Source organism: Gobio gobio, assembly GCF_949357685.1.
Source record: "Gobio gobio genome assembly, chromosome: 2".
In the NCBI taxonomy this organism is placed as follows: Eukaryota; Metazoa; Chordata; class Actinopteri; order Cypriniformes; family Gobionidae; genus Gobio; species Gobio gobio.
In genome coordinates this window covers 73,880,552-73,907,809 of record NC_137098.1, presented here as the reverse complement: position 1 = coordinate 73,907,809, position 27,258 = coordinate 73,880,552, and the positions used below count along the sequence as shown (strand labels likewise).

General features: G+C 45.3%; 1 long non-coding RNA gene across 1 annotated transcript; it reads right to left on the bottom strand.

The window, feature by feature from the left end:
• Positions 1-277: 277 nt before the first annotated feature.
• Positions 278-3,154, bottom strand: LOC307122655. Its single transcript, XR_013816074.1, has 7 exons — positions 3,036-3,154; positions 2,372-2,445; positions 2,106-2,153; positions 1,939-2,022; positions 1,583-1,788; positions 1,256-1,415; positions 278-1,157 (listed from the first exon to the last, which is right to left on the bottom strand). It is a non-coding gene; the product is annotated as an uncharacterized lncRNA (long non-coding RNA).
• Between the last annotated feature and the right edge of the window lie 24,104 nt (positions 3,155-27,258).

Genomic DNA, 27,258 nt, shown 5'->3' with positions numbered 1-27,258 from the left:
GAATTGCGTAATCGCAAACATGTTTGACGGCGCACCGCCGGCGGCAGCCGCTTTTTAAAAGCGGCAGCCGGCTTCCTACCGCCTTCGTACCGCCGCCGGCCCGCAGGCAAACCGCCGTTCCGCCGCCTTTATACCAGAAGGCGGCCCGGCGGAGGCAAACGCTTTTTTCGAACGATCTGCCTCCGCTTATTGTGTAATAAATAATATATATATTTATTTATTATTCATATATTTGTAACATGCAGTTTATGATGGATAATAATTGAACAAACCAGATAAATTCCCATTTGGCATTTTTATTCCACATTTCAAAGTACATTAACTGTCAATGATACAAGATAATATAAATTAAATATAACAGACAATAAATAAGCTTAAATAGGCCTATAAATAACAAAAAACATTTACTAAAGAACCTGCATGTTTCCAATTAAATTTTGGTTTAAAAAAAAAAAAAAACAGCCTTACAAGCAAATTATAACACTTACAATATTTGTTAATAACAAATAGGTCAGCTCTGGGATGAAAAGAATTACCATTAAATATTATATCAAATAATGAGGATATTTGGTACCAAAGAATGTGCAGGATACCAAATAAATCGAGGTATAACATCACATTTAACAAGCCATTTCTAACAATAGCATAAATGGTAATAATTTAGAGTAAAGCTCTGGAGAAGAATAGAACAGTAGTAGAACAGAACATTATAACAAGCCTGACTATGGGTTCTCCGGTTTTCCCCGACCTCCAGAATGAGGCAGCGCAAATTGGCTTATCTTCAGTGATTTCTTGTGCGCCTATATAAAGGACAAACAACCTCGCCATCCCATATCTATCCAAGGAGCTGCCTTCAAGGCAGGGTCACAGGGAATAAAAAAAAAGTAATTTCCACAGTGAACAGTGTGGATTGGGTGAGTGTAGCCTGAAACTTCTGGCTTCTTTAGGGGTCTTGATGTTACTGACTGCAGGATAAAGAAAGGGTTCCAGGTGTCAGTAGTCAGCCTAGGTGTAAGAGGTCGGCTGTGGGTCCCTCTCAGCTGTGCGGCGTCTTTTTCCACCTTCACGATCAGATGCTCCTTTCAGGTAACGCATAGCGCTAACCTGGACCGCCTCATCAGTGGCATCCTGGGTCGCCGGGTTCTTCCGGATGGCTCCTGTAGAAAATACAGATCTGTCATTCCATGTGAATGTCATAAGGCCACACACATCTACTTAAATATATAACAAATTTATATATTTATATATATATTACTTTGAACAATGGTCTTCAGGAACATGTCTCTAAAACATGCTTTATCCCCTACACCCGTCCAGGTTGTATTAATGGAAAGGTGATTAGAGAAGATACTCTAAAGCATTCGCCACACGGTTGTCTTTAGGTCCCTCCCACATTTGATTGCCAAAAACCGAAGCTGAAAATACAAAAAAGTGTTACAAATTACATATCTCTGAAGCTTCTCATACATAAATATAAAAATGTGACAGGCTGTGATTCAGACTGTAGAATATGCAGTGTACAATCTTAAATTTTACTTTTTAGATTACCCTACAGCATTATAAACAAAATCAGCACACTTACTGGAGCTCTTTATCCTGCCTCAAACTGTTGTCAAGCAACGCCAAATGGGTTGTCTAGGGGGAGTAACAGACCCCCTGGCAGGGATAACTCTCCAAAAGACACATTGGCACTGAAATGTTGCAGCATAGTGTCCATTTTGTTGTCCATGCTATGCACAACATCGCCAAACTCTCCAAGACGTCGCAGCATTAGGGTCTGATCTGCACCTACAGGGGTTCACAGAATAAAAGAATAAAGCAGTCAGTCCTGGTCCCTCAACTACTAAACTATGACATTTACAACTAGGTCTACTACATGTACAGGTGGCCCCAGTGGGAATTAAACCAACAACCACAGGTGTTGTTTGCAAGTTGTACCTGATTGCCCAGTACGAGCAAACGTCGTCAACATTGTCCCAACTTGCTTCACCTGCTCATGAAGTGAGCCGCTGTCATCCGAAGCTACAAAATGAAAGGCATTTGGTAATTTTGGACCTACATCACAGTCAAAAAAGTAAAATTTAAGAAAGAGTGCATGTTCTCACCTGCTCGTGCATTGCTTTCCCTCAGGGCTTGGTTCTCATTCTGGAAATCTACATAAAAAATATTTTATTTTAATTATATATATATATATATATATATATATATATATATATATATATATATATATATATCAACAACTACAGGCACAATTTTCCATACTGTTAAAGTTTCCAACATCTGCAATTTCCTGTTTGTCCATCTCAACTCCTTTCAATATTCTTCTCCTTATAGCCCAGTAACTAGACATTGTGACTAACAATTTATTTACCTTGAAAGCCGAAACGATTGTCCAACAATAGGTCTCTTGGATGAAGATAACCGATTGTGCTCTGGTCAAGGTATCTGCAAGAAAATGTGAACAAAACCGCATTAACGTTAAATACAGAATATACAGTAGCTATGCTGTGGGGGGAAAAACTGGTCAGCCAAATGTGGAACAGTAAAATGTATTCATTCAGTGTAGTGATTCAAGTAAACTGCATTGTCCTCAAACATAATAAGTACAGCAGTTCAGAGAAATAACTCATAAATGACCTTAAATGCTAGAAGAACAGTAGCAACACAGCACATGTTAGCTAACACTTGCTAAAACTGACCTAACGTTAGCAGCATGCTTGTTCGGACTAACAAAATAATTTAAATAACCTATATACATCATTCTGTTTTGTTAGAAAACACCAAAAGTTAAACTTAAGTCTTTCTAGATGTAAAGCTTTGGCTAACTTACCTACAGTAGCTAGATACATTTTAACATGTAGAACATGCTTGAACTCAGTGTGTAAAAAAGGCGAAACAGCACGTGTTAGCTAACACTGTGTATTGTGCACTATATCAGCGTGCGTGTCTGAACAAACTAATTAAAACAACCTACCGGTATATACATCAAAAATGAACATAATATTGTGTGACACAAAAAGGAAACATGTACTTACTTAAACGCTCGTAGTCGAGGATATTTTCTGATCTCCTCTCTTCAAATACTAAAACCATGTGATGAGCGGCCGCTGTTGGTAAATCTGTATGTTTTACCGGTTTGTCTTCCGTCTTTTTTAAGTATACTGCCCCTCTCGGCCGGTGGAGGTATTTTTATTTAAATTAGTACATGTATAGACAAGTACAATACAAAAAGTACAATGAGAGAAAAATAAAAATAATAAAGCATTGTGGTACAGTTCCGAATATGTAGAACAAAGAATAACAACAAATGTAACACTGTATATAAAATAAATAATAAAAATAAGAATTCTGAGATAGAAAATACTTTATAATATTAAGGCAGTCACATGAAATTGAAAAGCTTTCAGGTTTCTGTTTTTGTAAGCTTTTTGTTTTGCGACCTCATGTTTGAGAGGGTTTCAAATATTGTAAAAATCAGCTTTATAAGAGGTAATATTAGAGGGCTTCTTTTGAGTTATTCTTGTCTTATGAATGTAGAATTTTTCCTAAATAATTAATAATATATTTTTGTTTTTCAGAAAAATATGGGTTTTGAAAACAAAGTAAAATGTCATGAAGTTAGTTCTAATTTTTTGTCATGTCTATTTTAAAGTCAGTCCAAAAAGAAATAGAAAAAAGGCCAATACAAAAATAAGTGTTATCCTAAAATGAACTTTCAAACTTTCTTAACCCTCCTATTATGCTAAAAAAAAAAAAAGTATTACATCCATTATGGGTCAAATTGACCAACACTGTTTAAACACACTCGACATGCAAATAATCAAGTGAAAATTTAAATGTAATTTCCTAAACCTAACCTTATCATGGAATCAAGAGTCAAGAATCTGTTATAAACCCTAATGGCTTTGGAGCAAAAAAAACTAATATTTGATATAATTCACATATAGGCTATTATGATTTTATAATCGCTTCAAATGTGAGAACTAGTTAAAATGCTGTCAGTTCCACTCTATTTCCCAACAAGCCAAACATAGCCAACGTGGCTGGTCGAATTTGAGAGTAGAAATCCTTGTATTTCACAGCGGCTTGCCGCCAGCCGGCCGCGGTCCATTAGGCGGAGGCAACCGCCAGAGAAAATGAAGCCGGCGGCCCGCCGGCTAGTCGGCCGCGGCATCTCGCAAGAAATGGGAGTGACGTATTCGGCGGCAAACGTTTCATCACCGCCAGCGGGACGCACCTATAGCCGACAGCTTAGGGCCGGCGGCAAAAAGAAGCCGTGCCGATATTTTTTGCTATCTGGGGACACACCATTCTGATGGTTTGGCTCAGACCCAGGCAACGTGAACCAACCCCACAGTCGGCTTTAGTCATTGCTAGTTCAGTTTAGTGTTTCAGGGCCTTAAGAATTCTTTTTTTCTGTGTAAAAAGCTTGTTTGCTGTAGCCTACAGTAGACCAGAGATAATTCTCAATCCTCAAGTCCTCCCCTGCCCCCCTCCCTCTGAGAACAGCCAGCACTAGTGTCAGTCATTAACATATGAAAGGTCTTCTTCACACCTAACAGTCTTCAGTCCTAGCACACCCAGCAGTGTTTCAGCTGTATATGTCCGTGAAATTTCACGGATTCCTGTATACGTCCGCATACGTGAGGTTTCCGGGTTTTTCTGGAAATATACTGTTCCGTGTTACTCTGATCCGCTTTTTCCCACATACATCCGGTAAACATCAAATTACACAGGAGTATACCATGCCCGGATAGTGCCGGATTTCAGTGTTTTCATGCAGTGGATGTGGCAGAGGATGTGGCTTTCTTTAACCATAATAGGGTGCCCATCCCTGAGCTGTCCACATCAGGAGCGCCACTTAGCCTGGCGTTTCTTTGGGGGCTGCGGGGCTGGAGCAGACTTGGATGCCTTCCTGCGATTTCCTCTGCTCGGTCCCGGTGGAGGCTGCTGCTTGGGTGGTGCAGAGGTTGAGGGAACCGCAGGAGGACGCCCTCGGCGGCGAGCAGGCTGAGACGACTGTGCCGGCGGCTGGGTGGAGACAGCAGCTGGCCGCCGGGGTAGTATATGTTTGATAGCCTCAGTCTACTTCTGGCTGAGAACTGTTGGGCGAAGCTCTCAACCGCTCCGCCGAATAGCCCATCCTGGGATATGGGAGCGCCGAGGAACCGGGTCCACTCGCCGTCACGCATATCAGCCAGGTTGAGCCATAGGTGTCTCTCCTGGACCACAGCTGTGGACATTACCTGGCCCAGGGAGCGTGCTGATGTACTCGCCTGAACGCAGACCGGGTTCGGTGCATGAGAGGGGGGTGTGGGCCGAGGCATGAGCGTCTGAGCTTTATTCCACACCGTCACCCTCAGATCACCCTGGCCACCAGCCAAAGTGCCGCCTCTCGTGGAGACCGCAGATTGGGGTGTGGCAGAGGGGACTCTCGCTCCGGCATCAACACAGAGTTCACAGAGTCTTGACCGTAACACCGAGATGGCCATGTTCCCGCAGTGAGAACATGAATCATCCACGAGCGCTGCCTGAGCATGCTGAAAGCCTTCTGATGAGCGTGCCCATCAGAAGGCGGGAGAGACCGACCGCACCCAGAAGCACACGGGCGAGACATCCTGAAAAGGATGTGCCACGTGTGAGCTCCTTTTGTGAGAGGAAACCTTGCAGTCGATGCCGAAGCGCCCAGGGAAACACACACCAGCTGGAAACAGATCACTGCACAGATCAGCAGGCAGGAAGTATGTGATCACTGGAACGCGCTGTCACACCAACACCGACTGGAAGGCTGTTCGTCTCGAAGAAGCTGACAGAGTCTCAGAAGGCTTTGGGGAGTGAAGAGAAGGTACTCTTGGCTCCGAAGCAGAAACATAATGCGACATTGCCAGCGTACTTCCTTATATACCCACATGGTGGGGCAGAGTCCGCTATGCAAATTCCGCATGCACATGGCATTGGCACTGCCATTGGGCGTTTTCTAGATCTCGAAGTTGATAGGCTTCTAAGCGAAACCCCATTCGTCAGTCACTGACATTACTCGGAGTGACTGAACGAAAGGAAATGCATGTTACTTTATTACATTACATTACTTGTCACATCAAAAAGTAATCTGATTATGTTTAGTTATTATGTTAGTTTTCACATGATTTCATATAATTTTATTGACTGGTTTGTTAAATACACACAATATTGCTGTCATTACTGTATTATTATGTTTAATAAAGTATCTCTTCAGTTTAAATGTTGAAGAATTCTCTTTCTATAAAAAATTCTTCACAAAGGATCATTGATTTCAGAAGAGGCTTTATTCATACCAACCACCGCAACAAAGCCTGAGGGCCGTTGGCCACCGGCCCTCCTGCTACTTGAATTTTCTGTCATATATATATACCATAGTTGTCTTCCTATTATGGTAACAACCTTCCACCACCTGGCTCACATATCACCACATTCTAAGTTCTTATTCTGTCCTGCGGCTCTAAAGGGCTTTCTCAAAGTCAGCATGCACACATGAAACGTCAGCACACATTTGAACATAATAGTGGGTTTCACTTTATTTTGATGGTCCCTTTAACACATTCTGTTGACTATAAATAACATTGCACCTACATGTCTACTAATTCTCATTAGAGTGTTAGTAGAGTATAAGTAGACTGGTAGGGTTAGGGTTAGAATAAGTTGACATGTACTTGTAAAGTTACTTATAGTCAGTAGAATGTCTGTTGGAGGACCATCACAATAAAGAGTTAGCAGACATTAAGCAGACAGTCTACTGATAATCTAATGAGAGTTAGTTGACATGTAGTTGCAAATTTACTTATAGTCAACATAATGTTCAAAAGGGACCATCAAAATAAAGTGTTACCTAATAGTGTCTTTGCATTAGCCTTAAACTGCTAATTTTTAAATAATAAAATCTTCTACATTTACTCAAGTGGACGTTTGAAAATCTCTTTGAAAAATATGTGTAAAGAAATCTTGTTTTTCATGCCCTGAGAGCAATAAAACACACAATAAAAATGCATGAAAGGGTTAATGTTACTGGAAGAATGTTTGTCCATAACTTTGAGAGAACCTTGCCAGAACGTTAGCTAAAGTTCTGAGAGCGTTTTTAAATTACACCAGAAATGCCATATGAGATGATCAGTTCCTGATTCTCTTGCAGGTTGTATTAGAAACATCCCTCTTCTGATACCACATTCTCTGAAAGACATTTCCTCCAGAAAGCGTTTTCCACCACACTTTGGCTTCTCCTGTCAGTCCGTTCTGCTTCAGCCTCTGCTCTATCTGAAGAACACAGACCTTTATTACATAAGGCACACAGTCATCAATATATACATATTCAATGTTCAGAATATTGAACTAACCTTCACTAAAATCTCTTTCTGCAGGACCGGATCGTTCATATTTCCACTTGATTTCACCTCCAGTCTCACGATCTGTCTCTTCATGTCTGTGAGAGAAACACACATGATGAAGTTCTCATGCTAATGAATAAGTTAAAATAAGTGTTAATGACTAACAACTGTAAAAAATGCAGTAAATACATTTGCTAATTATATTTTTTTCTTTAAAATATGTTTGTAACACTTTCCAGTAAGGTTTAATTTCTTCAGATTGGTTAATCTGTACTAACAATGAACAATTGTATAGCATTTATTAATATTAGTTGTTAATTTCTGACATTTACTTATAAGACCAACAACTGCATCTGTTAACGTCTGGTTTTAATGTCATTTGAAGCAATGCATGTTTGAGCAATTTTGTTATTTTAGTGAAAAAAGGTAGGGGAAAAAGTTGATGTTCTGAATATTAACTAACATTATAACAAAGGTTAATAAATGCTGTAAAAATAAAAATGTTAGTTAATGCATTAACTAATGGGTCATTCCATGTCAAATCAACCAAATTTCAGAAACTTCCTGCCTCAAATTTGAGACAAACATAAATAGTGATGAAAGCCAAAATATAAAATATCACAGATGTGTATTGACTGAGTAATCACTGTTTTGTAGAGTTCGCCTGAAATTTGGAACCAAATTACAGGGGTATAAAAATGACTTTAGAAAGATGGCAGCATCATTATTTTATTTTCACACAGATATTAGTAGATCTATTAGTGAAATCTGTTGACTTTATCAATCTCTATTGCATTTTATGCTAACGGTGAGCGTTCAAAAATGGGGGGAAGCACTTCTTGTGTTTTTTGCCTCAAATTTACATTCCTGTAACTCAAGAAGTATCAAAGATATCTTAATATATTTTTAGATTCTGGATCCTTTTTAGATTTACTGTCCACAACTAAATCTTGCCAATTCCTTAATCCACTACAAAGACTCTTGCAAACAACTCACCATAGCAGACAAATGGTAATTGACCCAGACAATCCCAGTCGTTCCACAATCCAGCATAATTGGTGCATACACAAAACTGGCTGCCACCATAATTGTTCGGCTGTCCCTTATCCCATTTGCGAAACGTGGATTGGCTCTGATCGGACCAGATCCAGGGGGATTTCCCATTATACCGATATAGTCCAATCAACATGTTTTCCTTAAAACCATTGGGAGCCCTTTTTAACAGCTCATTAAGTTCTGCCTGGTCGTCAACAGAGGCGAGATCAGTGTAATGCTGTCTGCAGTACGCCTGTGCATCTGAAAAGCTCATCCTCTCAGGAATAACGTAAAATATACGGGAGTTCACACCGGAGCTCAGAGCTGTGGAGAGACATTACAAACTCAGAACAATCTCAAATAATACTGAGGCAAATATTTTAAAAAGCTTAACCTTAGCAAAGCTTAAAGTGGAATCTTAACTTTACATAAACCATGCAAACACATCTAAAGGCATCTTGACACGGCTGAATTAAAACTGCTTGTGTTCCTGCTCAAAGTTCTTTGTCAAGACTTAAAACCTTGACTAAATTATGCCTTTTCTAACCCACTTCAGCCTCTAGTATCAAAGTATTGAAGCGCTTCAATCAAAGTATTGAAGCCTTTTCAGAAGCGCTTCTGTGCAACTTTGAAATGTAAATGTGGCATAACACACCCTAATTCAATACTATTAATAATAAATTAGAAAAATATGATACACTATGGCAAATGGCTAGACATCTGATATAGCTGGGGTGGGGTTTGTGAGTTGATAATGAAAAAAGGTAAATAAAAACACAAATCAAAGTAAAACAATAACTAACTAAAAAAAGACTTAACATTTTATTTGTCTGTTCTGCATGTCATGTGACCATTAACCAACATCAGAGATCCGAGCACATGTGAATGAAACTGTCCCCCTGCTGTGAAAATCAAGTTTTTAATGTTGTTTATATGAATATGCTTTCAGACAAACCATGTGCAAATTCATAAATCAACACCACTTCTGAGTATTTTCTCCTTAAACCTTATTCAAAAACGTGGTTAGGAATTGCTAGTGTTTCTGAATCGTGTATACTGAATAAGGCAAGTTTTTTTAAGTTTAATAATCACATTAGGGGCCCTATTTTAACGATCTGAAACGCAAGTGTAAAAACGCGAAGCGCAAGTAACTTTGTGGGCGGGTCTCGGCGCTGTTGCTATTTTCCCGGCGGGATAAATGGCTCTTGCGCCCGGCGCAAATCTAAAATGGGTTGGTCTGAAGTAGCTTCATTATTCATAGGTGTGGTTTGGGCGTAACGTGAATAAACCAATCCGAGCGTCATCCAACATTCCCTTTAAAAGCAGGTGCGCAAGTTCCATTATGGATTGCTATTATTATGGCGTATTTACCAGGCGCACGCCAGGAGCGGTTCACAGCCGAGGAGACTGATGTTCTTGTAGAGCAGTGAAAGACAGAGAAGTGAAGTTGTAATGTTGTACATTATGGTAAAGGTGATTTCACAGTCTTTTTTTTTTTCAGTCTTTCAGTTTTTTCAGTTTTTCAGTCGATTTTTGTTCCTGGTTCTTGACGGACAAACCAATTTGTCAGATGTCCTTATATACATATATGTCTTGCCACTATTGGGCAAACAGGTCTTATCCTTAATTATTACAATTAGCCTGAATCATTTGTAAGCTAGATTTATGCCTATTTTTTCACATCTTCGTGGCACACCACAATGATTTCCGTCATATGACGGATGAAGATGAAGATATCTCATGTGTTAATATTTTTTTAGTGTAACAATTTATGATTTGCAAAAATAACTGTTGCATCTGTGTAGATTACATGAGCAAAGTGTATGCGCGTTGTGCACGCTATACATTATGGTCAAGCATGCGCCCTTAAAATAGCATAATGAACAACGCGCAACGCGCCACTGACTTTAGACTAGGTTTTTTCTGGTCAGTGGCGCAATTGTTTAATGAAACAGCAAAATAGCACCAGGGATTGTTTGCGCCGGAACACGCCTCCTTTTTTGCGCTGAACCGCCCAGGGAGCGCAAGTGCATTCACTAGTTTAGCGGCGTGCTTCTGTGGAGGGAAAAGCGCGCTTTGCGCGGGTGCAAAATAGGAATGACACATGCGTCGGTGTACAAAGTCAATTGCGCTGGGTGCAAGATAGGGCCCTAGGCAGTATCGCGGTTTTTTCGACAAGATGAGGCACTGAATAAAACGGTCAAATTTGGCGAATAGGGTGTCAAATTTCGTTTGACCTCCCCTCCACTAGATGGCAGACATGTCATACTTCATCCCCAACTCAAAAAAACATCATGCTTCAAAATCTTCGAGCAAGAGCGCATTGAATCATTGCGAACAAAAGCGGAGCTAGCCATGAAGCTTTGTCTTCTGACCGTGTGCCTCTCCACAATCGCGGCGACAGTATTGTGGAGGAGACTTTGTCTAATGCCACTGGGTATGTTAGACGAGGTCGAAGTATTCATAGGACAGTTAGGGGGAACGTGGAGGCAGGGTGGGGAGTCGCAATGACAATGACAGTAGTCCGAACTGTGCACACGTGCGTCTGTCTCTCGTCATCTCACTCATGATCTTTGCCTTGCCGTGGCGAGTGATTTTGAACTAAACAGGTCTTGTCTACTTGTGTTTGTCTGTCATATGAATAATATATATGTGCCCCATACATGGAATCAGAGTGCCTACTGTGTGTAGTACTTGGAAAATCTCTACAGCAAAAGGCCAACCACTACATGCATTCGGTTTGTTTCTACCATTTATTACTAATGATTTACACAGTTTGTTTACTATTTACTATTTACCTGAGCCTTCAGTATTGTGCAATATAGCATACAGAGGGTGAGAGACATTTTGGGGGGAAAGAAGTGCTGCATTTTATCATTTAAACGTGTGACTTTTCATGAAAATTCTATAATCCACGATGGCCACCACCATATGACGTCATAATATGCAAATTAGATGGGAAAATGTTATCCCTACATAAACTTTGGGTCATCCTTAATATTTCTCTAATTTACAGAAAGTCTATCTTTTATCACTTTTAAGATATAGCCTTTTCAAATTAAGATGTCAAAATCGAACGTTTTAGGAAAAAACATCTGGCGCCTAAAGGGTTAAAATAATCATTAAAGCAGTCATGAACTGAGAAATCAAAAATTCTTTTTGACGCTCTCTTCGGCTCGTTAAAGATCACCCTCGCCGCTGCGTTCTGGATCAGTTGTAAGGGTTTGATAGTGCATGCCGGAAGGCCCGCTAGAAGAGCATTACAGTAGTCCAGTCTGGAGAGAACAAGAGCTTGGACCAGGAGTTGTGTGGCCTGCTCTGATAGGAAGGGTCTAATCTTCCTAATGTTGTATAACATTAGGAACATAACATTAGGAATGTTGTATAACATTAGCCGTTATATTCATTATATTAGCCGTTATATTCATTATATTAGCCGTTATATTCATTATATACTCTTAGCCTGTTAGTGAGGTCTTTATTTAATGTATGTTTAAATAAACCTGTCATGAAAATTACAGCCACTAAATGATTATATTTCAACAACGAATAAAAATAATTAGATTTAGAAGTTAATGTAAAAACTGCCTTATGTGAAGCTTATGAGTGTTGATTATTATATCTAAAAATAAATAACAACTGAATTACGGCTAATAGTTTGGGCTCTGTTGTTAATCTTTAATAGCAATATGTACGTAAGGGCTCCCTATATAGAAACTTTTAGTTATAATTTAATTCATTTAAGGACAGACACAATTTTGTAAAACTGCTGTACCGAATCCATACCGAACCGGGACTTCAAAACCGAGGTACATACCGAACCATCAGTTTTGTGTACCCTTACACCCTTAATATATATATTGTTATTGTGAAATAAAATCACTGCTATCAGGAATTAAGAATTTGGTCATATTGCCCACCCCATCAATGGATTCCTCTGACAAAAACAGATCATATTCATACTCATGTAAGATGCCGTTTCAATATAATTTACAAACCCAATAAAACTCACCTGATAACAGCACAAAGATCAAACCAATCATCATGAGGACACTCGACTGCTCTTTTCAGGGACAAGAAAGGTGGTGTGGGATCTGTCCACTTTGTAAAACAAGTTTAGAAACTCGTTACACAATGCATCTGTTGACGTGCATATTTTACATTGAAAATAATATTCAAAGACTGTCAGCAGAAATTTCCATTTCTGTGAAACCCAATGTCTTCCTATGTTGGTCTAATGTCAACACACACTTCCACTAACACGCAATAACCCATCAGCCACCGAATGCACAAATATAGTGATATATTTTGTTAATGTTCCCATTGACCGTGTTTGTTTTTTAGTTTTTTTCTTGGCTATGCGTTAACATTAAAGAAACATTTCATTTAATTGTCTTGCAAACATTATGAGAACGATACTCGGTTACTTAACGTAACCTCGGTTCTCTCTAGAAGAGGGAACGAGTATTGCGTAAGTTCCTTACGCATCGGGAAAGTATTCTTTCTTCGAGATTTCTGAAAAACCCAAAATTATCCTTAATTTTGTAACATTGTCAACGCAGTGCGGCATCCTGGCAGACCATAGCAGGCTATTCCAGCGTGCTATTGGCTGCTCTGCTGGCAACTGCAGCAGCCTATCGGTGAGCCCGCGTGACGTGGCGACCAATGAGGGCGCTTCGCGCCCACCTGGCTTCATTTGCCTACAGGTGGGGCGTGGCCACGTGTATATAAGCAGGGCTCATGGGCTGCATATTCGGTTTTCGTAGTTCTGAAGAGTAAAAGCCCGCGGGGCGCACGGCAAGGAACGCAATACTCGTTCCCTCTTCTAGAGAGAACCGAGGTTACGTTAAGTAACCGAGTATCGTTCTCTTACGAGAGGTTCTCTCGTATTGCGTAAGTTCCTTACGCATCGGGAACACATTGTCAACGCCGTGCGTGCCTCGCGTACAGCATATGTATCCCAGGGAACCGGGGACCATAACACTGCTCGGGCAGGGTGGCCGGTAAGGAAAACGGGCCACCACACATACAGACACTTCGTTCGAACTGACGGGTGGTTACAACACCCTGTCTTATGAATGAGGGAACGGCACCTGCCGGTCGCCTTCAAATTCACCACACCTTGTCTCATGAATGAGGTAAAGGCACCGCCGGTCACCTTCAAACTCACAACAGCTCTTTTCGTAAATGAGGGAACGGCACCGCCGGTCTCCTTCAAATTTACATAAGCCTCGTACCGAACTTACTACCAGTATGTGAGCTATGTCTGCGCAGAATCACTGGGCAGAACCAACAGCCTTATTGAACTGATAACACTTTGGCCTGTAAGGCAGGAACTTCCAGATTGTAAAGTCTCACGAACGTAGACGGGGAGGCCCAGCCTGCCGCCATACAGATATCGTGGATGGAAATTCCTCTGGCCCAAGCCCACGAAGAGGCCATGCCTCTAGTGGAGTGTGCTCTGACACCTAGCGGGCACTGCAGGTGTTTGGAAGCGTAAGCTACTGCAATCGCGTCCACTATCCACCTGGACAGGGTCTGTTTCGAGGCGGCGAGACCTTTAGTGCGCCCTCCAAACGAAACAAATAGCTGCTCAGAACGCCTGAAGGCGGCGGAGCGTGTGACGTAAACCCTCAATGCCCTGACAGGGCAGAGGACATTGCCACCGTCCCCCTCGTCGGGTGCTGGCAGAGCCGAGAGGGAGACAATCTGCGCCCTGAAGGGACTGCCTATCGCTTTGGGGACATAACCATGCCTCGGCCTAAGAATGACCTTGGAGTCATTGGGGCCGAACTCCATACACGTCGGGCTCACTGAGAGCGCGTGTAGATCCCCCACGCGTTTTACTGAAGCCAGAGCTACCAGGAACGCGGTTTTTAGCGAAAGGAACCTTGGTTCCACAGTCTCGAGCGGTTCGAAAGGATGAGCCTTCATGGCCTCTAGGACCAAGGCCAGATCCCAAATAGGAACCGATGGGGGCCGCGGGAGATTCATCCGTCTGGCTCCTCTGAGGAAACGGATGATGAGCTCGTTCCTTCCTAGCGTGCTGCCTAGCGTCGTCTGAGCGAACGCTGCTATAGCCGCTACATACACTTTGAGCGTGGAAGGGGACCTGCCCAGTTCCAACAGCTCCTGGAGGAAGGAGAGCACCCGCTGGACCCCACATTGCTGTGGATCCAATCCCTTGGAAGCACACCACTCAGTGAACACCGACCACTTAGAACTATATAACCGCCTCGTCGAGGGGGCTCTAGAGTGTGAAATCGTGTTCATAACCCCTTCGGGCAGGTCTACGGGTATCCGTTGGTCACCCATACATGCAGAGACCATCGCTCTGGATGGGGATGCCAAACTGACCCTCCTGCTTGAGAGAGGAGGTCTACTCTCAGCGGAACTGGCCAGGGGGGTGAGTGCGACAGCTTCACCAGCTCTGGGTACCAAATCTGGTTCTCCCAGCGCGGCGCTATAAGGAGCACCGGGCGGCGCGTCTCCCTGATTTTCGCTATGACCTGGGTCAATAGGGAAATCGGCGGGAAAGCATACAGCGGGAGGCTGGGCCAAGGTTGGGACAGCGCATCCTCGCTTTTGGACAGAAACGTCGGGCAGCGGGCGTTCTCTTTTGTTGCAAAGAGGTCGAGCTCCGCTCTGCCGAATAGGCACCATACCAGCTGGACTGTCTGGGGGTGCAGGGACCATTCTCCTGGGAGAATGAGGCCCCTGGACAGCTTGTCCGGGCCCACATTGAGGTGGCCCGGTACGTGCGCAGCTCTCAGCGAGCGCAGCGAGCTGTGTGCCCACACGAGCAGGCGTTCCGTCAGATTGCCCAGACACCTGGACCTGACACCGCCCTGCCGGTTCACGTAGGACACCACCGTGGTATTGTCCGACCGGACCAACACGTGGTCCTCGTATAAACGGGAGAAACTGCTTGAGCGCGTTCTCTACCGCTATCATCTCCAAACAGTTTATGTGTTGGAGTTTTTCTCCGCTCGACCAGAGGCCCGAGGCCGGTCTACCCTCGAAAATGGCAAACATTATGCATATACACAAAACATGCACAAAACATAGGTGGAGGCGTCCGTCGAGATGACTTTGCGGTGTGAGATGGCTCCCATTGTCACTCCCCGCTGGTACCAGTCGGCTACTAACCAGGGCTCTAGGGCTGAAACGCAGCCCTGAGTCACTCTGATCCTGAAGCCTCCGGAAGCCCAGGCTCTGTGAGGCACTCGGGCGTTTAACCAGCGTTGCAGCGGGCGCATGCGCATTAAGCCCAGCTGGAGCACAGCTGCAGCTGAGGCCATACGTCCCAGCGTCCTCTGAAAAAGCTTGAGAGGTGCGATTTTGCCCGGCCGGAAGTACGCAGCCATGGGCCGAACTTGGCGCGCGCGTTGGGGTGACAGGCGGGCTGACATTGCCACAGTGTCCAGATTCAAACCCAGAAATGAGGTTGATTGCGTGGGCACTAATGAGCTCTTGGTCCAATTGACCATGAGCCCCAGGCTGTCCAGATGGCTGAGCAGCATTGCCCTGTGGGCGAGGAGCTCGGCCTCTGATTGCGCCAGGATGAGCCAATCGTCCAGGTAGTTCAATATTTGCATCCCTCGATTTCTCAGGGGAGCGAGGGCTGCGTCCATGCACTTCGTAAATGTACGGGGTGCTAGTGACAGGCCGAACGGAAGGACGGTGTATTGATAAGCCTGGCCGTCGAAGGCGAATCGTAAGAATGGCCTGTGACGCGGCGTTATCTTGATTTGAAAATATGCATCTTTCAAATCTAGGGAAATTAGCCAGTCTCTCGGGCGAATATGCGCGAGGATCTGCTTGGTCGTGAGCATCTTGAACGATCTCCTCATAAGAGCTTTATTCAGACACCTCAGACCCAGAATCGGTCTGAGCGACCCATCCCTTAAAATACCGGCTGTAAAAGCCTGACTCGCTCATAGAATGGGGAACCGGTTCTTTAGCCCCTTTGCACAGCAGCGTGGCTATCTCCGCTCGAAGTAGATGTGCTACTTCCTCGCTCACTCTCGTCTCTGTACGCGCACAGAAGCGTGGAGGGCGGCGAGCGAACTGCAGAGTGTAGCCGTGCTTCACTGTTCTCAGCACCCATTCTGATACACCTGGAATGGCTTCCCACGCTTTCGCGTGTGCCACACGGGATAGAACGGCCTCCGGGCTCGAAACGCCGCGCTTCGCGGGTTTGACGGCCTGTATAGGAGGGGCGGGCGCGGTGCGCGCGCTCTCTGTGCTGTGGGCCAGCCGATCGCTCTCGATGGCTGGCCGCCTTACACACTGTATCTCTGCCGCTTTGAGCGGGGAATGGCTTGTGTGTGGCCCTACACTCATCGCTCCGGCCACCCTGGGCAGAGAACAAATGGTGTGTGGCGCGGCACGTAGCGCCTGAGGCATAATGTTCGCGAAAATGTGTTAGCGCGTTTGAGCGGGCACAACTCTTACGCGTGGAACATGACCGGTTAAGAGTGGCTGTGTGACAGCGCGTGTGGTGGCTAGGCGTGGACGGGAACAAGCGGACACGTGACCTAACTCTAGCACTCGAGCGGCCGGTGGCCGCTTTATGTGAGTGGGGGACACGGGGTTTATAGTGCTTGTGTGCAGGGGTGAACACAGAAAAGTGGGCACATTTACTGCATTTGAAACACATACGGCGTGAGCCGTGCAACCAGAAATAATGCAACTTTTGTGATTTCTCTGGTTCGCCGTAAAAACGGCGGTTATTGACAGGCGAGAGGGCATTTTTGCCGGCTCGTTGGCTGCGTGAAATCCATCTGCAGCAGCCACAGTGGTGGGGGCTGACAGGAAAGAGAGTTTTGACGGTGGTCTGGCCGCGGCGGGACTTAACCGTCGTTTCTTGCCTCTGGCTAGTCTGACTTTGGAGGCTCGGACTTCAGCGCGATCCTAGGCCGGGGGCCCCGAGGGGGAGGCGGCTTACCACGGCTGGAAGAGCGCGATCTGGGGCGGCCGCTCGGTCTTCGCTGAGACGAAGGAGGCCGCGCTGGGCGCTGCGCGGACCTCGGTGCTGGCTGGTCGCGAGGACGGCGAGCAACGGAGCTATTGCTGGCGCCGGGGCGTCGAGGCAGGAAGAGGTTCATGGCCTGCGTCGTTTTCTGTACTTCAGAGAAACGATCGACGATCCCCTTGACCGCTGGTCCGAAGAGCCCAGACGGGGAGAGCGGGGCGTTTAGGAAGGCCGCGCGCTCTGTTTCTCGCATGTCCGCGAGCGTGAGCCAGAGGTGGCGCTCAGCTACCGTGAGGGAGGCCATGGAGCGCGTTGGGCCTGTGCTGCGGTCTTGGTAGCGCGGAGGGAGAGATCCGTCGCGCTTCGCAAATCCGTGATCAACTCAGCGTCACAGCTTTTCTCGTCCAGGTCGCGGAGGAGATTGGCTTGGAGGATTTGCAGCACGGCCATAGAGTGCAGAGCAGATGCAGCTTGACCGGAGGCAGCGAAAGCGCGGCCGATCAGCGATGACGTCACTCTGCAGGCCTTAGACGGGAGGGCAGCCTTTTAGCGCCAACCAGAAGGCGGGCAAAGGTGCGCTGCGACCGCCTCTTCCACCGGAGGGATAGCATTGTAGCCTTTCTCAGCCGCGCCGTCAACTTGTGAGAGCGTCGAAGAAGCCTGAGACGAGACCCTCGCGGAGAATGGCGCGTTCCAGGACTTCGCGAGCTCCTCGTGAAGCTCTGGCAGAAAAGGTGCAGTCCTGGAGGTGGGCGCACGGCGGCGACTGTTTAGGAAGCATCCGTCAAGTCGATTCGGCGCTGCCACCTTGGGCGGGGCCCATTCGAGGCCTAGCTGCTCGACAGCCCGGGTGAGAAGGCGCAACAGTTCGGCGTCCTCACCCGCTCGAGAGCATCCGGAGGCTCGGACTGAAGAGGTCGCGGAAGACCATTCCTCGCTGTCGGAAGCCATGATGGAGCAGCTGTCGGCGCGTTCCGTGGCCGCATCCGCCTCATCCCCGGAGGCGGCAACAGAAATGGCGGCCTGGGGTGGGGGCGGGGAAGGCGAGAGTGAAGCGGGCGGGAAGGGTTCTGGCGAGCTTCTCTCAGCGAACTCCGGAGTCCGTTGTGAGCGGCGCTTCTTTCTGCGCGGCTTAGCAGAGACTGGAGGGATGTCGTCCTCGAACTGATCGAGTCGAGCCCGCAGGGTCGACATCGTCAGTTCCTCGCACTCCGGGCATCCGCCGGCGAGAAGTGCGGCGGCGGCGTGATCACGGCCCAGGCAGAGAGCGCAGATCACATGGCGGTCCCCGGAACTGAGCTGCGCGTGACACGAGCCGCAGGTGGAACGAGACATTTTGGAACAAACGCTCGGCTTTTTTTGAGAAAGTGTGACGCAGCGGCGACAACACTGAGCGAGAAAAAGGATATGGGCTGCCGGATAGCAGAGCAGGCACGGATGGCTGAAGGTGGCGCGATGCTGCCGGCTTCTTCAGGCGCTGTCCTCTGCTTGCTCGTCTGCACGATCACGGCGGCGGGTTCCAGATCCAGCGATGCGAAGGGCTTCACTGAAGAAAAGAAAATCGAATATGCAGCCCATGAGCCCTGCTTATATACACGTGGCCACGCCCCACCTGTAGGCAAATGAAGCCAGGTGGGCGCGAAGCGCCCTCATTGGTCGCCACGTCACGCGGGCTCACCGATAGGCTGCTGCAGTTGCCAGCAGAGCAGCCAATAGCACGCTGGAATAGCCTGCTATGGTCTGCCAGACTGCCGCACTGCGTTGACAATGTTACAAAATTAAGGATAATTTTGGGTTTTTCAGAAAGAAAGAATTTCTCGAAGAAAGAATACTTTCCCGATGCGTAAGGAACTTACGCAATACGAGAGAACCTCTATTGTATTCCCAAAAATTATCTTATCTTTTTTTTTTTTAAGTATTCATATTCTCGAAAAAAAATGTCTTAAAAGTCATCGTAAATAACTTCCTAAAGTTAGGATAACCTCCATCCTGTCTTAAATACCCAAATGTACGTTGTTTAGTTAATTTATTGGGTTATTTCAAATATTAAGCATTACAACATAGCATTAGCTAGCTAAACATACATATTACTACTATTAGGCTACCATATGTGGATGAGTGAAGTGACATGATCAAGAGTATTCACCCACATTCCTGGTTGTGATTTGTATTATGTGTAGCAGCTAGTGCAGGGAGACATTTTGCAACCTTTTTTCCTGCTTGTGCGACTACATTTTCTTAGAGGTCGCACTGGTGCCCAACTGATGAGAATTGCCATTTCTGTTACACATGAGAAACATCAAAGAAACGAAAGCGGAACGGAACCGCGCTACTCGTTTGAGCTGCACTCAATAATAGACAGCGCAGTGTGAGCTCGCACACTGGCCGACCTCAAATCACACCACACCGTTACTACACAGCACTAGAGATCCAGTGAGAAAGAGTTCAAATTCACCACAGAATTAATAACATTGCTACTGTGAGATCTACATTTCTGCTCATAAGTTTCATACCCCTTGCAGAATATTCAAAGTGTTAATAATTTTATCAAAATAAGAGATATCTGTGATCTTTTTTCCTTGCAATTGTGATTTGCGATCGCGGTAATTGCGACTTTTAATCTCACAATTCTGACTTTATAACACACAATTATGAAAAAGTCAGAACTGTAAGATGCAAACTCCAGAAAAAAAATCCAGAATTGTGAGATAAAAAGTTTTTATTTTTATTTTGGCTTGGGTGACTGCCTTGAACACCCTGGTTCCCTCTTCTCCAGTCACCCAAGCCAACCAGAGAGCACTCTGGTAGGTCAGAGAAGCTGGATGGGTCCCTCTGGAGAAGAGGGAACCAGGGAGTTCATGTCAGTCATCCAAGGCCTGGATGGGTCCCTCTGGATGGATAGAAGTCCTCCAGAGTTCCAGGGTGTTGGAGGCAGTCACCCAAGCCCACCAGAGGCCACTCTGGTTGGCCAGAGAAGTTGGATGGGTCCATCTGGAGAAGATGGTACCAGGGTGTTCATGTCAGTCATCCAAGGCCGACCAGAGGGCCCTCTGGTTGGTCAGAGAAGTTGGATGGGTCTATCTGGATGGATGAAAGTCCTCCAAAGTTCCAGGGTGTTGAAGGCAGTCACCCAAGCCCACCAGAGGCCTCTCTGGTCGGTCAGAGAAGCTGGATGGGTCCTTCTGAAGGAGAGGGAGCCAGGGTGTTCAAGGCAGTCACCCAAGCCAATCTCACAACCTACGTCTATTGACTAGCCAATAAAAATGCAACATGAAATGGCGTACTGATGAACGTGACATGGCGTTAAAAATACTTAGCTCAAGCTTCATTTGCAAAATTGGAATGCAATGGCCTGTTTTCCCTAGCCATGACCACGTCCATATTCTCCTCTTTTGCTTCCTCCTTTTTTCTCAAAGCACATATAAAACACAATTGCCAAATGGATTCATCTTGCTCTATTTGTTTACCATTAGTGCATGCTGATGACGTTTTATTCTTCTGTACTAACTTTTGTCGTAGCCTACGGTCAGGTGTCATTATCATACAGTCAGAGACACTTAAAACCGTCTAAGCGCATTTTAAAACCAGGGAGAATTCAGACTGTTAGTAGCAAATAAAAGTCTGCAAATAAACCTTTCACATGACTAGGACTTTGAATAGTGAAAAATCATTGGTTGTAATAATTTGTTGTTCTGGATTCTGTTGAACTTATTCCTCCTTTTCTTTAAAAGTAATAGTTTTCTTTAAACTTTTTATTATTATTAATTACGAATAATAATAATAGCAATTTACACTAAAATCAGGGTAACAGTAGGGCACTTGCAATATAAGTAAATATAGCTGTCATTGTTGTTTACTACTACACACTTTAAAACCAAATGAAAATTCAGTATGATTTCTTTAAGAGGTTTATGTACTAGTCTTGAGCTGAGCGATTTGAGTATGCCTGCCCTGACAGGAGTCTACAAACCTTCATTTGCATTTTGCCCTTTACTTCCATTTTGAATTACAAAATTATGACAAGCTAGTCATAGTAGGCAGTGCACAGACTCAGGTGATGTAGGGACAGGACCAAAACCGCCCCCCAGGGCTTTTGTTAAGACTGTTGTTTTGGTTATGTTTGGGCGTCAGGGGCCGCCCATAGAGGGGTTGATCTGTCACAGGGTGTTTTGGTGTTGGTTCATGTTCATGTTTCGTGTTTTCAGTTTGTCATGTTCACAGTCATGTTTTGTCTCGGCATGCACTTCCTGGTCTTGTCATTTGATTCCCCTGCCCTCATGTGATGTCATGTCATTGGTTCATTGTTTAATCACTGTTCACAGGTGTCACTTGTCTAATCATTTGTCTCAGTGTATTTAGGCCCTCATGTTTGCCATGTAACTTCGTCTGTTATTGAATGTGTAACCTGCTGTGTCGGTAAGTTTGTCATGTCTTTGTTTTGCCAAGTCTTTGTTTTGATTTATGTTAAGTTTTAAGTTATAATAAACTGCACTTGGGTTCAGCAACTTGCCTCGTCAGTGGACTTGTTACAACAAGTGAATATTAATGAATATGAGAACATATAATTTAACTATTTTAATGCACATATTAATTTTTAATTAATGCTAAGGCAAACATATTTTTCCTTGTATGTACAGTAGGCTATAGGGATGTGGAAATGAAGCCTCATGAAGCAGTGAGGCTTTCCCCTGACTGTTTCGGGAAAAGATTCAAAGCTTCGAGAGTGTCGAGAACAGCGCCATCTAGTGCTTATTTAAAATAAAGCAGGCAGAAGCCTGTGGAAGAAGCTCTGTCAGATGAAGCAGCCACAACACACTCCCATCGTTTCAGTGTTATGTGTACAAAAATATATTTATAATATATCAAAATCCAACTGTGCTATACTCACCTGTCTGTGCTATACTCACTTGTCTGGTTGGGATTATATAGGAAGGATCAAGGGCATGGATGAGGCCCCTGAAACCCTCATCCTCAACCACTGTAAATGGTTGAGAGTCTTTTATGACCATGTTGACCATTGCCTCAACCATTTGCTTGCGAGATTCTATAATGAAAGAAGTTCATAATATACATATATTAATTTAAATCATGATAATGTATTCACAATTATGAATAAAAATCATTAAGTAACAGTCCTACTTTGTGTGCTTGTAGGATTGTTCTGGGGCTGTGCAATGTCATGCAAAGCTCTGAAATGCCCTAGCATGGATGATGTGCTGTTTCCATACGTAAGCTTGTCACACACCAAGCATCTCACCTTCTGAAAAAAGTTATATGAAAGTAAGAAATTACATACAAGAATAAAATACAGAATAAAATACATTATATATATATATTTTTATTTTTTTTTAAAGCATACATACATTGGAAGCTATAAGCTCAATGTTCCCAGATAGGGGAAGTCTTTCTTTTTTTTTCCCTGTTGCCATTGCTCTAAATACAAACCCTTCACCAAACACCAACACCCTATACCCTAATCCCACCCTAATCCCAAATACCAACACCAAATGACCTAAAAAAAAATTGCAAATATTTTACCAAAATACAAAGACACAACAACAAACAAAAAAGAATAAATAGTGACAAATAAATGTTTATCTAAATGTAATATATTGTTTAACTTTCAAAGTACAGCACTCTCCTCACGAAACCATCAACCAGACTGAGCCAACAAGGACTCGTTAAGTAAGATCTGGGGGTTCGAAGCTTCTGACACGCAAAGTGAAACGTGCACGTGATTGGACAGAAAGTGAGTTCCGCTTCGAGGGAACTCGCACTGCGTCATCGTGTGATGACACTTTGGGAACGCCCTCAGCGTTACGCATCTGAAGTATGAATGAAATCAAGCCAATCTGATTGGTGGTGCATCATGACGTAGTAGATGACGGCATACCCGGAAGATACAAAGGGACGCTGATGCAAACACACGGCAGCTTTTCGCTCTTCAGCTGAAGCGCTCTGTGTTTTTGTCTTCTGTCTATTTGGTGTTGTTTGTCTACCAACGTTGCAAAGCAAGTGAGATGGCTCAGTTTAAGAGATGTGTGCATCCGTGTCCGCGTTTCATTTCGGGCATGGACACACATCTAATGTGTGTGCAATGCCTGGGCGTGCAGCACGCTAGAGCGGCTCTCGAGGGAGCCGCTTGTAGCGAGTGTGATCAGCTGCCGCTCAGGGTGTTGCGCTCACGGCTGGCCGAGCATCGAGGCGGGTGACGTGGAAGCTCAGCCATCGCGTCACGCACCCGCTCAGGAGGAGCTAGTGGAGGTTTTGACCCGTGCTGTGGCCAAATTAAGCATTGAATGGCCACAGGAAGAGCCTGAAATCCAGCCACCCAGTAAGCTGGATGAAAGGTTCTTCAAGCGTGGGTCTCAACCTTCACGCCGGGGCCTGCCATTTTTTCAGGATCTGCACAATGAGTTGTGTAGATCCTGGGAAAAACCCTACTCGGCCAGACTTTCCACCCCTCAAGCACTCGAATTTGGGAATGTGCTGGGGGCGGCCGAGCGGGGTTATGGGACGCTGCCTCGGGTGGAGGATGCTCTCGCGAGCTACCTCTCTCCAGAGGCCGCTAAGTCCCTCAAGGCCCCGGTGCTACCCACCAAACCATGCCGGGACACTTCGGCGCTGGTGGGTAGGGCTTACATGGCGGCTGGGCGGGCTGGTAGTTGGCCGACCTCCTCAAGGAGCTGGATGAGGGGGAGGGTCCGTCTCCGGACGACATCCTGGAGCTGCGGAAGGCCACCGATTTGTCTCTCCGGATCACCAAGGAGACGGCCCGCAACATCGGCCGCTCCATGGCTGGTCTGGTGGTCGCGGAGAGACATCTCTGGTTAAACCTGTCGGGGATGAGAGAGAGAGAGAAACATTTTCTCCTTGATTCCCCGATTTCGCCTCTTCGGCGGCGCGGTTAACACCGTTGTCGAAAGCAGGCGAAGGGCCTTCCAGCAGTACCTCCCTCGCCGTTCTGGCTCCTCGGGGAAGGCTGTCCAGCAAGGGCAGCCTCAGCCGTCAGGTAGCTCCTCCTCGCACCGACAGGTGCAAAAGGAGAGCGTCGCTTCTCGCGCCCCTCCTGAGGGAGCTTGGCAAAAGAGGCGGCGCTCTCGTGGTAAGCCTTCAGAGCCTAGGGTCGATCTGAGGACCGTCCTTCAGGCGAAGAAGGGTACCTCAATGCGGTCCTAGCTGCGGCTGGACCACTGAGAGCTGTCCCCCCCGGGGTGGAGCGACCGAGGTCGTTTTCCCCCCGGAGCTCTCGGGAGATCAGTGTTGGAATCCTGCCGTCCATGACGCTTCAGGCCTCACTGGTTTCCCGCGCGCGCTCACTGCCTTCGTCGCCTCCGGAAGGACTTGCGACCGGCCAGCGAGCGTGTGCACCCATAGAGCTCCGTTCTCGGCTTCTCCCTGCCGGTCAGCCGCTTCAGGGGGTCGAGAACGAGTCTCATTTAACACCCGAGACCAGCCTCGAGAGCCTCGCTGGGTTAAGGCCATCTTGCACCCTAGACCGGGGTATATACCCAAGGTGCCATCGCAGGTGGTTCGGTCTTTGGTTCTTCAGGCTTTCCATCCTCCTCCCCACCTGACGGCGGAAGAGGGGAGACTTCACCTGCTCTGTCCCGTCAGAGCACTTAAGATCTACCTGGAGAAGTCTTCCCAATGGAGAAGGTCAGACCAATTGTTGGTGTGCTTTGGCTCACCTAAGAGAGGGCTGCCTGCGTCTACTCAGACAATCAGCAACTGGATCGTCCAGGCTATAGCCACAGCTTATAGGGTGCGCAATCTGCCTTCACCCATGGCTGTGAGGGCTCATTCCACCAGGAGCATGGCCTCCTCTGTGGCCCTCCTCTCTGGTGCCTCGCTTCAAGAGGTTTGCGAGGCGGCCGGGTGGGCCACTCCGCACACCTTCATTCGTTTTTATAGTCTGCACCTCCCGGTGCTAGAGTGCTTGCGTCTTAAGTGTGCCTGGTCTTCAGCTTCACACTAGGACATGGGTGATGTCGGTGTGGCATAGTGGGTATTAACATTCCCAAAGTGTCATCACACGATGACGCAGTGCGAGTTCCCTCGAAGGGGAACGTCTCGGGTTGTGTATATAACCCTTGTTCCCCGAGAAGGGAACGAGACACTGCGTCTCGTCGCCACACCCATCACGGTCAGAGCGCTCGCTTCATCGCGGTAAAGCTGCCGTGTGTTTGCATCAGCGTCCCTTTGTATCTTCCGGGTATGCCGTCATCTACTACGTCATGACGCACCAACAATCAGATTGGCTTGATTTCATTCATACTTCAGATGCGTAACGCTGAGGGCGTTCCCAAAGTGTCATCACACGATGACGCAGTGTCTCGTTCCCTTCTCTGGGAACAAGGGTTATATACATAACCCGAGACGGCTTCATTTGTCATCGATCACGTGACTCAGGGAAACCAATACACACCCCGATACAGAGCTTCACTACAAATTGTGTCGCATGCGCGATACACACATCGAAGCTTCAGTGTCATACGTAACATCACTAGTAGGCTATATACATATGAATTGATACTGAAACAAGATTGAAATCGCTATCGCCAACCTGAACTTAAAAGTTGGGCAACCCTGCTATAACAACTATTTTCTGCTTTAGGTTATGAAACTGTTATTTCTGAATGTTCTCTTTACATGTACATGTTTACATGTGGACATTTCTTTTGTCCACATTTCTTTTTGAGAATTAACAGAGGTTTAGATGTTTGTTTTATTGAAAATTTGGAGAGTTTCCTTTAGTAGGACCGTTTGACTCTTGGCTTTTAATGTGAGTTTGTGGTTTTTGTAACAGTGTTAATTGAAACACATAATTTAATGTTAATTTAACACCTGGTAATTTACTGTGGCAACGCTGAAATTGCTTCACTACATTGACCGGTCTGGCAGTTCTACCAGGTGTCCGAAAAGAACAATACATTTGCAACATGTTTGCGGAGAGCTAGAGGTGTTTGATTTTAATAAGTCGTCACATGTGTATCAGTATATTAGATCCATTCATTCAGTCTTAAAGTGACAGCAGCCTAATAATCCTGCTGCCATCTGTGTTATTAATGTTAATCAAACAAGAAAAGACAAAGAGAAAATCACTCACTGCTATTTAGTAGTGTTGTTTAACATTTGATTACTTTCTGTTGATAAAGGATGTATGCATAGGAATGCTATATTTGTTAAGCTCTCAGATGTTCCTAATAACCTAAAATAACCACTTGAGTGTGAGAGTGTCAGAAGACTCCTTCCTGTATTACGGGGCACCAGACAAGGAATTTCACCATGACAATAAATAACTATCATGAAAGATCGTTGACTGAATTAGAATATAGATAAATAAATTGTAGGAAGTTTGTCATCTGACCAATCTGAAGGATTTGTGAGATATCGTTAACTTGTAGAGTCTCTTACTGTATTATCAACACAAGGAAGACAGAAGTGTAATAAAATGATTTTACTAACAAAAGGATAGACGAGTAACTAACAACTACTGAATGGATAAAGTGCAAATAGAATGATAAATGCAAGAGACTGAGTTGGAAGTTACTATGGCATTTATCTTGTGGAAAGATAAACAGTGATAAGGTAAACCTTATTCTGAATTAAACAAATAAATCGAGAGATTATTTGTTATTAACTGACATCAGCTATTCAGAATCTAATACAAGTTAGATAACCACATAATGACAATATAAACTAATATAAACTTTTTTTTTTCCAAAGATGGCGCCGCCGTGCTCGGTCGCCGTTCAGGTCGCTCCGCTAAGACTTTGCTTTTATTTATTATTCTACTCTCTTTTACTCTCTATTTTTTCCAACGGATCATCTGCTTTGATCTGTTACGACAGCAAAACACTTCTGGAAATTGGTTACCGCTACACT